This window comes from Harpia harpyja, chromosome 4 (assembly GCF_026419915.1).
Source record: "Harpia harpyja isolate bHarHar1 chromosome 4, bHarHar1 primary haplotype, whole genome shotgun sequence".
Classification (NCBI taxonomy): Eukaryota; Metazoa; Chordata; class Aves; order Accipitriformes; family Accipitridae; genus Harpia; species Harpia harpyja.
Genome location: NC_068943.1, coordinates 26,939,191 through 26,954,703, shown reverse-complemented (window position 1 = coordinate 26,954,703; position 15,513 = coordinate 26,939,191).

The window sequence follows — 15,513 nt, the reverse complement described above, 5'->3', positions numbered from 1 at the left end:
GCTTTGACTTAAGCTCTGTGAGAAATTTAAGCTCCTGTATGGTTTTTGCAATCCATGTTTTACACAATCTCTCTTTCCTACCTCATATATGTTCTCATATGTTTTTCCTCATACGTCTTTGTGCTTCAGGCAGTTAACTCAATTCCATTTTTATTCTTCTCCAATTCATTCTTCTTTGTATCGTCCTGCATAATAACTCTACAGTTAGAACTTTACCTCAGTTCTTCTCACTTAGGTATCTCTTTCCCCATTTACTTCTTCTACAGAATCCATTGAACTCTGTTGACTCTTCCTTCCTGTTGAATTTAGCAATGGTAAAAAAGCAGGAAAGACAGTACTTGTGAGAAAAGCAAGGTTAAAATAGCTAATAAAACATCATCTCAGTCATTGTCTTGAATTCCATTTCATCCACACTTTCCTCATTCAGTCATTGTCAAATCCATTTGCAGATTCCTCAGAGCAGAATAGCTCTTTTCTCGCTCTTTTTAAGACATTCTAACATACTGGAAGTGCCCTGTAAATAATTATAAAAGATATCAGGAATACAATGATTTTCTATGCATTGATTAATATTGTAGTCAGAAGCCGGGGTAAGATAAGATTCAACCCATATCCCAGTTTACTGAGACCTAGACTAGTGACTTCATTTAATTTGTTTCATTGTGATTGAATCAGGGAGTTGGATCTCACAATTTTTTATTTTATTTTAATTTTATTTTTTTACTTGTCAGATATTCTAATGAAAAACATTCAGAATAAAAAGTAATTGACAGGGAAGAATCCTGAACAGTTCCAACTATGCTCTATTAATTAATTTCATTTTTGTTTAAATGAAACCAAATCAAATAGAAAATGGGTTTTTTTAACAGATGACTGTAATATTTTTTAAAAAAAAGGCCTTTTTGTACGATTTTTATCTCTACTGAAAGCTTTCCAATAAATATTTGCATCAAGATTTAGTCCTGATATGGAACCTTAAAGAAAATTTGTAAAAACAAGTAATATTTTAACTTTTCTGTCCCAGCAATTTTGGATTATTCCTACCATCTACAAGTTTCCTCTTAATGTCAAGATTTCTGCATATCTTTCATTACTTTTTTATGATGTAATCTCTTGTAGTTTATTAGATGTTATTGTTAAACAGACATTATTTTAAAGTTGCCTGAGTTAACTCCCAATTGTAATTTCTAAGGAAATTTTACAGAAACCTGAACAACAGAGCAATATAAGATGAAATCCTCCTGCCTTTGTATTTGCTTTTGAATCTTCTTGGAAAATGTTAGGAAGGGCCAGACTTGAATAATTCTATGTGTTCTGAGTCTTCAAAACATCTCTCATTTTAAAAACATTTTTCATATTGCAACAACACTTTGTTTTCAGAAGTTCTGGCTGATCCCAAACCCATCATGAAATATTGCCAGCTTATAGACAGTGACACCAGTCCAGAAGGTTGTGGTATGAATTAATAAATGGTTATTAATAACAATAATCTAACTGAACAATATACTTTCTAGCAGCCTGGGTAACTAGCTTCCAGGAAGTCTTTACAGCTTTTAAAATTAATTAAATCATCCAGAGGCAAAAACAAAACAAAAAAATCTCCAGCCATCAGTATTATATGAACCATGCTGAGAAATCTCCAGGCTAGGATAAAAAAAACTTGACATAGATAAAAAAAGATAGAAACAATTACTACACTGAAGTATATAGGAATGAATGAGAAATAATTCTAAATCTCAGTTGCACTTCTTAAGTGAATATACATTACATTGTAAATCAGTCCTAGGTTTTTAGTTCCTAAGCTGTATATAAAGTGAGGATAAAACATGTCACAGCTTTTAAGAATATTATGTGGTCTTATGAGTTTATTTTTGGTGAGACTTTTTTGTTAAGTGACATATTAAAGATTAAGCTGTGTTGTCATCAGCAAATGTGTGTTTTACAGACAAAATGAAGATCAAGAAGTGGGATAACAGCATGCTAATACAAAAGCAGAAGACATCTCTCAGCATTCCTGCTGCATCAGATCACTATCGTTTCTTTACCCCTTAACCTTTCAGTGCTCACTGTAGTGAAACATTAAACTCCCACATACTTCTCCTGTCCCACCGATGTTTTCCTTTCTCCATATAAGAACTTCAATGATAACTGAGCTTCACTGAGTCTTCCACTATGAAATTTCCATTTCTATTATATTCAATACCCATAGCCTAACTATAGGAAGATATTGTGGGCTTCCCAAATATAATTCACTCCTGATCCACTGAAAAGGAGGCTGTTCAAAGCTTGAATATAACTTGGTATTAAGTAAGGAAAATAGAAGAATGGTGCTTTTTAAGAGCCAAGATTTTTTTTTTTTATTTCAACTCTTCCATAGAGTTGACAATAGAAGCGTGATTTCTCCTTTATCAAATATGAAAAGTAAATGTACTCTCTGGTTTTAACTTCCCCAAAGAGAAGGAGTGACAATTCACTCATTGTTTCATGAATGAGTTTCATTCAGATTGCTATTAGTTCTTCATTTTAAAAAAGATTTAAAAATTCTTTCAGGCCTGGATTCAGCTTCCATCTGCTGCAAGATATCACCCTTCCCTCAAAAGAGGTCTAGAAGGTTTGTTTTGAAGTTTAATAACAAAAAAAGATTAAGACCATACTTAAGTATAGCTATGCAAAGGGTGAATATTTATACAAATGTGCAAGAAAGAGAGAGAACACTAAGAAGGAAGAAAAAAAAGCCCAATGTTTAATGACATGCTTTTGGGAGGACTTTTTACTAATTGGAAGTACACCAACATTGAATAGTGCACTTTGTAACTCTATGTATTAGCAGTTCTGCCTGAAAGCTTTATAAAAACCCTGCCTTTGTTATCACAGTGCCAAGTCAACAGTATGTCTCAAGGAAATTTCTATCAGAAATTGCAGGGAGGTAATCACCTACAGAAACATTAAAGTCAGTTAAGTGCCTTCCCAAGAAAATCATTAAATCAAAAATTTTAATGCCAGGATGCACAATATGAATGGGCTTTAGCATCCATCCTGAAAGTCTTATCTGTTTAAAAGGTATGTAGTGCATTTATTATGGTTTAATTTTTCTCAGACAGTATTCTGACAGTACTAAAAGTTACAGGTCTTTGCCATAAAAGCAAGTGAGATGGGAATATCCTGTACTTGGTTCATTATCAAGGTTTTATGACCCTAACAAATTAATTTCTGGCTAGTTGGCTAAATCAGGTTAATATCTACAGAAAAACAGATATTTTTTTCCCCCATAAGTCTAAATGGTAAAAGATAAATGATGAAGTCCATGAATCAGGAATGGATTCAGCAATCTTAATTTATTGTGACTGAAAAGTGTCAATTAGAAATTTAGGCATAAAAAGAGGAAAGGGTCATTTTCATATTATATACAACCATCACATTCGTGGCTTTTTAAAAACATCTGTAATAGTCTTTGCAATAAGCATAAATTCCAAGGGCTCCCATTCTCATGCAGTATTCTGTGAGACAAGTGTATAAAAACAGTTTGAAATGGAAAAAGTTCAATCTAATTTTTTTCCCCAGGGTTTCTCCACTGTTTGATTAGAGAATGGCTGCATTCAAACATATTACCATTCTGTCAGCAGCACTCACAGGCTTGTACTTTCACTGCATGATAAATGAAGTTTACACAGTTTATGTTGTGTGAGAACAGAGTCTAGTGATTCAGTAGCGCGCATGTGATTTGTAAGTGTCTGATTTGGTTAATCATTAAACACCACGTAGTTTTAAGGTTTCAAGAATTCTGTGCAAACATGGAAACCAGATGGGCAAGATCCTTGGGTGGTGTAAATCACCCTAGTACCAAGGAAGTAAGGGAAAACATACCAGCTTCTACCACCAATGATCTGGCTGGTGGAATATTTTTTTTCCACTTTTACATGTTAAAATACAGATTTCTATTTAAAATGAATCCAGTGTTTAAACAAGTTTATTTATTGACAGAGTCATATATACTTTCCCCTTACAGTGTTGCTTGGCAAGCAGTACACATGCAAAATGTGTACAAATTGGATGGTTACTTTTTTTTTTTTTTTTTTACACAAGCTGTTCATTCTACAAGTCGATGGATCAATTTAGTGATATTTACAGAAGGTCTGCATCACGGTGAAGGAATCTAGAAGGTTGGCCTTTTCAGAATTTTTAGGGGAAGATAAGAGATGACTTGTTCACAATCTAAAAATGCCTAAAAAAGAAGATAATAGAAGGCTCTTTCATTTGCAAGGTAAGGCACACAATCAGTCAACAACCGAAGACTGACATTAGAAACAATTACATGAGAAATATCATGCAGTTTTGTAGTAAAAAGCTAGCGCAGATTCTCCATCCTCTATTTCATCTAACTTATTTCAAAGTTGGATGTGTTTCTAAACATTTTTATATGACTCAAAGTAACCACGGCTTGACAGCTGCAGGTCTTTTGGCTTAGGAAAAATTCCAGGTTAGATGATCCCAATAGTCCCTCCTAGTGTAAAAATACATAAATACAAACAAGTGCATTTGGAAGCTGGCAAAAAAAGAGAAGAAAAGTCCTCATGCTTCAGGTCATGGGCTAGGCTTAACTACAGTAGTCAGTAGAAATAACTTTTGAAGTAATAGAACAGGTTTGCAGAACTTTTCCACGGTATTGCTTACAGGTAGAGTCAAAGGACTTGACTAGACTAACACCACTTTTTTCTATAATTGTACAGCACTGACACCCAGCCTGCAGTCTCAGAGCTCCAATCTGCTTATGACCTCTAGGGCATAGGCCCAATGTTCCAGTGCCCTTGACTTTATGGAAATACACATTTATTGACTGAGGGAATAAAACCATGTAGTTCGCTCTATCTGTATGTTTAACTTAATATGAGATCTACCCTCAGGCAAATATTCTAAGTCTCCAAATACCATTTTCAGCTATATAAATATCTCTTACATAGAAAACCATCAGTGTTTTCAGACAGTTAATGTCATAGATAAGTGTAATAGGTCACACTGACAGGAAACTTATCCAAGGAAACTCTACTTTACTTCTTGGGTGCAAGACATGACTGTGTATCAGTGAGCACATCCTATGAATATCTACTACAAATAAAATCTACGGATTTTTGAATCCCTTTCCCATCACCCTGAGGGATTAGGGGTCCTAAAACAGTCATAAAAATAACCTAAAGAAATGTGCCATGAGTCATACCTTTTCTCTTTACTCCATGACTAACATCCTTATTTCCAGACAAATTACTGTCGTTTGTTTTGTTTTGTTTTGTTTGTTTTGTTCTGTTTTTCCTTTATATGAAACAGAAAAGCAGAGTCATGGTTAAGAGCAGAGAGGGTATTTCCTCTTCAGAACACCTTTAAATGTAAATGAATCCAGGAAAAATTTATGTATTCACAAGGAATTTTCATTCATACTCTTGTTTATATTTAGTTCTGGAATAGTTTTTACATATGTGCTTCTGAAATGTTTTATGATAAAAAGTTATCAACTCACACCTGTTAACCTTCTTCTCTCAGGCTCTCAGCAGGCCTAAGTGAGTCCAGTTTGAGCACTGTAACTGTTCTCTCTCAGTTTAGTTTGTAACCTTTTCTGCTAAAGTACTGAGCTGCTGGCTTTGGAGTTTGCACCTTTCTTATGACAGGGCGATTACGCACAGCAAGGAATCTTCAGATGAATATAGATGCAAAGGAATAAATGAACATCCCAAAGGAAAGCAATCAAGATGTCAATATTGCCTTCATATCAACAAAATTGTACTAAATGGAATGAAACATTAGTTATCCATACAAGAGTCCTGTATGAGAGTTTACTGTTCCAAGTCAGCAAGCAAATCCCCTTTCCCCAGAATCTTTTGTCCTCCATGAGCCCTTCTATATTTTCTCTCCTGTCACATTTTGTTCTACTTACCTTCATGGAGAATGCTACCTTTCCTTCCCTCCCTCTTTTCTGCTCTTACTTTCATGCTCTGTTCTTGGCTCTAACAAATGTAGAATTAATACTGAAAAACCCTACAAAAATAATGAAGAGCTAATCTGTTTTGCCACCTTCCAGAATCAAGATTCTTTCCAGTCATTGCAATTGTTTCCTTTTTTCCTTATTTTCCATCTGCTGTGGATATTTAGGAGCTGATCTAAGATACATTTAATTTAATTACTCTTTTGCTGAAATCAGTGGGGCTTACACTATAAGCAAAACAGCTTTAAAGCATTAAATAGCATTATGGCCTTGTTGAACAGATATAAAAGTAAGCATATATTTAAATAAATGTATTGCTGACTTAGCTCCATAGTTTTCAAACCAACAGATTGCTTGGAGCATAAATAAGAAAAAAAAAATCATATTGCTTAAGGAAGTATTTGTTCTCCTATAGGATGGATCAGCAACTCATAGTAACTTTAATGTATTGCTCACTGTATTAGGAAGAGCCAGCATGTGCAGAATATTTTATTTAAATGTATTGATCTTTTGACATATGGTTAAAAAAAAAGGAAGAAATTCCAGGAGATCCAATGAAAAAAATCTTAAATTATATTTTACAGTAGTTTAACATATACCAACTGGCAACACTAAACCAAAACTCTTTACAAATATATTAATGCTTGAGCTACTCATTTATCATATAAGTCTCAGACAAGACTGATAAGACTCATTCACATATTGTTGATGAAGGTCACAGAAAGGCAGACTTTCAGATGACCTTGTCTCTCCCTAAATTACTGCAATGAAACTGTAAAATGAACATGTGAAGAATACTATATGATTTTCAGTGGCATACACTTTGAATAAGTGACCCTTTCACATCAAGTACAGACTACCAGATGCTTAAGCTGTAACTGGGCAAGTCTGTCCCAGGCTGTTCTGTCTATTGATTTGTCTTCCAGCTAAAACGAGGTACAAAATGGTTCTGCTGTATATTTTAAGTCCTCCAGAAGGTAAAGAAGTTGGGCGTTCAGCACTTAACGGGTTCTGGAAAGAGCTGTGGGACATAGCAGTTGGTGTAATCATTACTGCAAGGAGATAAGGTCTCTTTTCTGCCTCATCCAATTAAACATTTTGTTGCGGCGCCTAAAACCTAGGATACACTGCCTTGTGTCTGTTCACCTGAACCCTGCACCAATCAGTGGAGAACAGAGATGATGTCCCTGAGAAATTTGATGCTTCTAAGGAAAGAGCATTATCTCAGAAGCCATATGTATACATCTGGACAGACACGTGTATACTGACTGTATATTAGGAAGGCGGTGACTAGATATTGCTACTGGATTTTGTGCAATCTCTAAACTGTCTCAAACTGAATTGAAAATCTGTGGACAAACTAAGACACAACTAGCAAGTGAAAAAAAGATAACAAGTCCATTTGAATTCTAAGTAAAGGTTTCATAACCTTCTTAAAAACACAACTCCTGACAAAGAAGTTCCATCTTTGCCTGGAAAAGGAATTTCTCATATTTTTTGTATATCTTTTATGTCACCTTCTCAAATGTTTGTGTTTAAAGTTGCAAGTTGTCATACTTATCCTCTGCAGAGCATTGATTCTTTTACCTAGGAGATTATGCACAATTGCTTTTGCAGTTTTGATCACGAGAAGAGTAAAATACTAATGCCACTTTTTTCATGAAGCCGCGAATAACATTTACCCTCATGAGTCACCGCTTCAAGAAAACTGAACAGGGAGAAAAAGATAAACAAGAACAGGCAAATATTCTTATTGGAACTGTCCACTCTATCTAAATTCAGGAACCTCCATTTCTCCTCCTTCCCTGAACCTTCTTTCCTCTTCTGCCTCCTCTACTGAATGGGTACTATGTGTCTGTTCAACAGCACAGAGAACATCAAAAGGATTGTAAGAATTTTGAATGGAAAGGCCAAAACGTGAAATGAAATCTTGACTGCACAAATTAGTAAGCATTTTCTAATTAATATCAGTAGGTATACAGGGTAGTTCTGTCTTGCAGGGCATAACTGAGCTAATAGTTATGGATTAAATGAAGAATAAATTAAAAAAAGAGAAAGAAAAATAATAATGTGCCTGGTTTGACAGCTGCAGCTGTAATACCATCAATACAGAAAGGAGACTTAAAGAAGAGCTACAGAGAAGTTATGGTTAAGAAGTTCTTAGCTATTTATCACCTTTCTTATTTAGTGTTGCCATATTTCTGGCTGGTTGGGTATGCATTTATGACTGATGCATGTAGCATATCAACTGTTTTCACAGTGTATTTATAAAATACTTCTAATGGCTTATAATGGAATATTTTGCTGTTTGATAAAAAAAATAATCCATCAACGCAACAGGGAGAATGGAAAGGAGAGAAAACATTTGTTCAGAAAGCTTTTAAATGATGCTGTTTGTTCATGTTAGCAATTTTTTTTTCCTATTGTTATGTCTACCCTTCTTCCAGGAGGACCAAATCAAGCAATTACATAGCAAAAAAACCAATACATTGCCTCACAGTTCACATTTTACCAGGGGAACTGGCAGGGGACGATTTGCAAAATTGCTGAGCTCATGTAACAACAACTGAAGTCCACAACTGCTGTACCTTGAACACATGACAAGCTGTACTGTAGCAAAAATTCGAAAAAAGTGTGTTGTCAGCATATCAAATAAGGCACACCAAATTAGAAACTTTTGGCTTTTCTCTGCTTCAACTACCCATTTGTAAGATGGGATATACAGCCAAATATTTTACAGGGATACTACAAAAATACATGCATTATTGTCTGAGGCATACTTGGTTATGATACTGGCAGGTACTATAATTCTCCACAGGATAATTAATAATTCAGTGTCCAGGACAGGTTCTCAAATAGCATGCAGAAACTGTGAGGATCAACAGAATGCAGCACAGCTGCTCACTGATGTGCATCCATCTATTCAGGAGGCAGGAGATGTGGGAAAATCATTTGAGGACAGTTTTTTGCCTGTACACAACTTGAAGTTTCATAGATTGCTTTAAACTCTTAAACAATTTTGTAGTAACTAATGCAGTAATAACAATGAGGGAAAACTGAAGGACAGAGCAAAGGGATCTTACAAAGTGTATAGAATGAGCAGGAGCAGATAGAAGGAAAAGAAAAGAGAAAAGCTGGATGATACTGTGTGCTTAGAAGTAAGCCAAACTGAACTCAGTAGAAATAATCATGAACCCCACAGAGTTTTCCATACATAATTCTAAAAGCAAAATAAAATAGGGTCCAGAATGTAGGTCTTTAAAATACGCTATTTTAGGCAAGTCTTTGTGCCAGACTTTCCTCACCAGTAAAAAGTGATCAGCGATACTCACTTTGGTACAGCTGTGTGTATTCATTATTTACTAAAATGGTGTGGGAGTGAAACTTTAAAACGAAATACGTGCAACAGCCCACCCATGGTTACTTGTCCTATGAAAATATCAGGACAAAACCAAAACGGCTTCTTCTTTTCAGGAGTGCAGAGGCGAGTTAGCCAGATTACACCTAGACATCTTTAACCTGCAATTTTAGAATAATTTTTCTGAACAAGATTCAAATATTTGCCCCTGGATTCCTAAGAATATTAAGTTATCGTGCAAGCATCAAGCCAAATTTGTTAATATTTCATTCTTAAAGAGCTATGAAAACATTATTTAATATTAATGAATGTATGTGGTATTATTATACATATGCCCCATGGTATAGTATCTGCCTTTTTTAATTCTGTTTGGAAGCGCTCTGCCCTGTGGACAGATGTGACTATCAAATTCAATGCCTGCAGCACATTTTCTGACCTTCAGCAAGCTCTAACTTTTTTATATTGCAACATTATTTTGTTTTATTATTTTACCCAAAGAGAGCAGTCTGTGATCAGCAAAGAGATGCTTTTATCTTAATCATTGATCCCATATTCATAAATATTCAGATTTTCAGTCTCCCAGGAACACCGTTCACTATTTCTTCGTATCGACAAAAAGCAATGAAATCATTTGAACCAAAACTCAATACACTAAAGCTGATAGTCCAGTTATATTAGTAGCATAAGATCATTTTCGTTTGTGCTTGTTTAATTCTGTACAATTCTAAGCTTGCAGTCTACAAAGCATTCACATTAGGTGTAGCTCCATTTAATTCAAGAGGAATACTTACATAGTGTCAGACCCTGAATTTGCAAAATCTGGAGGGAAGCATTTTCTTTATTCTTACCACCAGATTCTGGTAGAATTGACCTGTGATTAAACATGTCAGGGACCAAGAAACAAGTCAATACCTTAACAAAAAAAAAAAAAAATCAGGCTGAAGCCTGACACCAATATAAAACTGGAATAATGTCATTAAATTTAATGGATTAAAACTGGTACTTAGAAACAATCTGTCCATAGTATCTTAGAAGGGAAGAGAGGAAATTAAAGCACTTTCAGAATCATCTCCGTAGAAGACACAGGTATGGAAATGGTCTTTATGATGCAGTGAATTCAGCAAGTTATCTTCAAGTCAGAGGCCTTCAATTTAGCATGGTTATAGAATAAGCTATATATATTTTGTAAACATATGTGCATTAGAATGAGAATGCCTGAAACGTAATGATGACTATGACTTTGATAATCTCTTGCTGAGACATCAAATTACACATTTTAACAATTTCTTCTATCTTTGTACATGAGTTTCACACAAATATTAAGAAAACCAACCAAAAACTTAAACAGAATATGTATAAAATATATATAATATAGAATAAGTATATGTGATTTTATTTTAATTTCTTTATAATTTAAGTTATGAAGACACTTTATTGTCAAGCGCTGATGAATAGAAAAAAGAGGATTTACATTCTTAAATTTGGGCGTTTCAGATTATGCAGTCACTTCAATACCAGGACACTGCCTGAAGTAAGAATATTATGCTTATCTCTATTCTGGTTTAAGATATTCATGTAGCTGTAAAATTTTAGACCAGGATAAACCTACAAAATACCTGTCCATATCACATGGTCTAAACAAGCATAAAATTTTGGAGGTTGGGAGAGAGAAGTAAAGGATTTATCACACTACAAATACTTTGAAACTTTCATTTATATTTCTAAATGTTATTATATGTAATTGGTATAGGTAATACTTTTCCTCCATTAAAAGTTGTGTGAGAAGGATTCTAAAGCTTAAAATATTAAGGTTGTAAGTATCTTAAGTATCTGAAGTAAAAGATTTGTGCCCTCTAAATTTTATATTTGTCAGCTAGGAGCATAATAGATTTTTTCAAGTAATTAATAATGTGGACTGTTAATAAAAACAAGAACTTTGTTGGAGCACTAATAATCTTTGTACTGAGTGGTCCAATAGTGGTCCAATAGTCATAAGACAGTTTATCTGTCAATACCCCAAAATAAATCATCTTCTTTATATTATGATTTTTTTTTCGGTCAGTAAGTGTCTTTTGGCAGTGAAGCCAAACGAAATCTAGGGAACAGTTTTGCTAATGGTATTCTTAATAGTGCAAAAAATCTTAGGCATGTACTGCATGATCTGCAAAGAAATCTCTGTTACCAACATGAAGAACAGAGTGCTGAATTGCAGCCTGCCCCAGGAAAGCAAAACATTATCTCTTTAGTCTGATACAATTATTAGCATTTTCAAATCACTTTAGTATTAATTAGAAACCAGTTATTATTTTTTTGCAAAAGATGCCTCCTTTCTAACACAATGCCCCTGCACCAGCCTATCTTGTTAGATAAAAAAAAATTGAATTAGAAATCAGGAAAAAAAATCTAATACCACTGAATGTACATATTCTTGAAGAAACAGGTAACACTCTCAGTTTGATAGGCATTTAACTTACTGTGTGTTTCAGAGACATTTGCTCGACTTCAAAAATAGAGAATTTCCACTTCTCCTGGTACTTTATTCCAAGACTAAATAAATATGACTATTAAAAATTAACTACTTATTTGCACCCATTTAATTCCATGAAAACTTTTTCATTTACTTCAGTCATTTTGGGATTTTACCAGCACTTGACAAAAGTGTCCTCATTACTTCAATCATAAAGAAATGGTTGTGTTTTATTATGGATTGCTTGGATCAAATGCATTTATGTAGCACCAGTTTTGCAGGTAATATTGACACAACTTACTCAGCCACAGCCAAATTAATTCACCAATATTTTTCACAATGGAATTGTACAAAAACCACAGAGGCATCTGGATATAGGGAGGAACACACAGTGACTGTGTATGTAAATATTTCCAGTCTGTTCATTCTTCTATCTCTGAAGCAATAGCTTAGAAACTACTTCTGACATTGCTATGGCTATCTGGGAATTTGGAAAGGAGCACATTGGGAAAAGAAGGTGATCTGTTAAGAAAGCAACTGAGGCAAATACTGAGTACATCTGTATGAGAGAAAAAAAGAGCTCTCACTCTAAATTCTTTGCTACTGTAAATGTACTCCAAATTGGTGTTAGTATGACGCTGTCTGATCAGCCAACAAGAGTGTCGCTTCTGGGACTGCATGGAGGTCATTCTTTGCTAGCCAGTAAAAAGCTAAAAAGGTCTGATAGTTAGTCTGCTTCTGTACGTCGTTTCCTTCGTTACCCATTTTCACCATATCTTTGCAAGCGTGGTATGGGAAACGTAGCAACAAAAAAAAGAGGGAAAGACAGCGACAAAGATTATATTCTCACACGCAAGGGTAGTAGCAGAAAAGGAAAAAAAGTCTTTTTAGTGACTATTTGTCTGATGACTGGCACAATCCAAGAAAATGAAGTTTTCAGTCTATTAAGAAGGTTTTTTCTCATGAAGAAAACAGCAACAGAATGATAATATCATTAAAATTAGCAGCACTAATGAAGTTGTTTCTGATTACTTAATTTCTCACCAGCAGGGTTTACCAACTGCCCAAGTAATGAATATGGAGTTTGTTGTGGACATGTCTTGTTTTATTTTCATTCATGGACCTATTTTACAACTTCCCCAGGAACTGGTAAGACAACCAAAATAACTACAAATTTCTCAGCTTTCCCCAAATTATGTTAATATCCTTATCAACAAAACTTGTTATACTGTTTGTATATAGCTGATGCCCCTGCTTATGAGTGAAACAAAACCTGAGTGCTAATGACTTTCTCCAATAGAAAAATGCATAAATGCTCTTAAAATAGAGAAGTTTTCACTTAGGATACATAACATTTTAAAGTGAAAAATAAGATATGTGAAATAGTGCTTTACCGTCTAATCTTATAATATATATAATCATCAGCATAATATCTGAAAGCTATAAAGCCGTTATGAATTTTTTTATCCTCATAATGTCTCTTGGATGCAATAGACAGGACAGAAGTAAACCCCCATTTTACAGATGAAAAAAAGGAGCACAAAGTAGATTATCACTTACCTAAACTGACACAGCTGATGTGTGCTTACACTGGGAACTATAAAAGTCTTAATGGTATGGTCCCTTTTATGGATAAAAACTTCTATAGATTGCTTTTCCTAATTCATAAATATGACATATGAAAATAAATTACGATATTGCAAAATAAACACAGCAAGAAAGGAAGCAAATATAAATGCTTGATTCGTGCATAGTGCAGATTTTATACAATTTCATTATCATATAAATAGCTCACATATATAATCTTTCGTGTGTTAATTCTGATAAATGTTACAGTAAAAATTAAGATTAATTGAGGTTGCTTTGAAAGATTTGCTAGGAGTTATATCTGCAGTACTTTTTAGCCTAGTTACATTATGTTCTGAAAAGTTTCAGTATTCTATTAGTGATTTACGATATCTGCTTACTCGTATTTTTATAGACTGCTAAACTGTGTAAAATTGCTTTTTTCAGTCTTAACTTTTGATGCTTAGAATTCTTCTTTGCTTTTTTTTTTTTTAAGCTTGAGTCTTCAGAATATACAGAGATCTGCTAGAAGACTGAATTGCTAAGTGTTTTGGAAATTAATACATGATAGCTGAGAAGAAGCATTAAATCTGCATAAACCTACAAAGGTTCACAGCTAAAATGGGTTACAAAAAGAAATTGAAGGGCAAACATTATTTGTTGTCGTTGAAGGACACTAAGTTTTCTCACAGTCACAAAGGTATCTAGGGATATATTAATTCTTCCTTTGGATCTTACACATACAGAAATACTGCATACCCTCCTGTGTAGGTAGACATTCAAATAAGGCAGCTGAGAGCAGGAAAGAACTTTATTTGGCATATTTAATGAAAAATGCAGTGAAACACTAGGAGTCTGATTTTTTACTGACTTACACCTGGTGCAGACATTTTTGTCTTTAAGAACTGAATGAAAAATGGATTTAAAATATAACCACAGCAGAATGTCAGCATTTTATACTCACTTTGCACAGATTTACAAAACTACCTGTTATATATGATAAACTACGAAAAAGATATTTCAGTATGAGCCTCTCATTTCACAGCTGTACCAAACAGAGCCTTCCATTTCAGAACCCATAAAAAGCTTTGTGTCACACTACTGCATCCTGAAAACCCATGACACAAAATGCGGTTTGGGGTATCTCCATTTCCATTAGTGGATTTTATCAGAATCTTGTATCTTATTGTCTTTCAGCTGTAGTTCAGCATTTGCAAATTTTCACAACAGGAATTAAATTAACTTAGATCTCCTCTCTCCTGCTTTTACCCTTTCTTCTCCTGCATACTGCCAATTTTCCTTTGAATGTCATCCACGCAGTTAGGTTAGAGTACTACAAGCAAACCAGATTTTCTTGTACGGCATTAACCACCCTGCTGGTTTGGTACTCTCTCCAAAATAAATGGGCATAGTGGGTCTTCAGTCAGTAGTGCCAGGCTCAACAATGCTCAGCAATGAAATTCCCCAGAAAACTTAATAAAATCTGAAAAGCATTTATCCCATTTTCAGTGTATAAATGCCATGTCCCAAAGTTAGTGTCATACCTTAAAATCACACAATAACATATTAATGAATAAGGTTAGTCTTTGTTGTTACTTTGCACTCTTTAGAATTCTATAATGCATATCATGCAAGTGTTCCTCTGGGATGAAACAGCAATAAATCTTTAATAAACTATGAACAACATTTCAGTCTGAGCGACAAACACTTTGCTACAAAAGTATTACTGGATAGATTATATTAAAAATAAACAAATGAGGAGATATTATTAAAAGTTTGCCTCTTTTTCCAGATATGTGTCTCATATTTGAGTTTGCTTGGAATTAAATACCAGTAAATCTTTAATGAGGTATGAATGAATATACCAATCACTTGAGAGTTATTGACACATCAATATCCATAGAATAGTATCTTATTAAACTATTGCAGTTCCTTCCTTGATAGGCATTATATATTCAGTATTAATAATGCATGAGCATTTTTAATTCATTTCTGTTGTTACACCCTGTCCTTACTCCTGCAGCAACATTATTAAAACTGATTTTATAAATATCATTTTCTCGAGATACATATGTTAAGTGTGACTGGTACTGAAGAGTTGTAAATGTAGCTGAGTTTAAAATTCCTAATTTATTACTGATAAATAATACA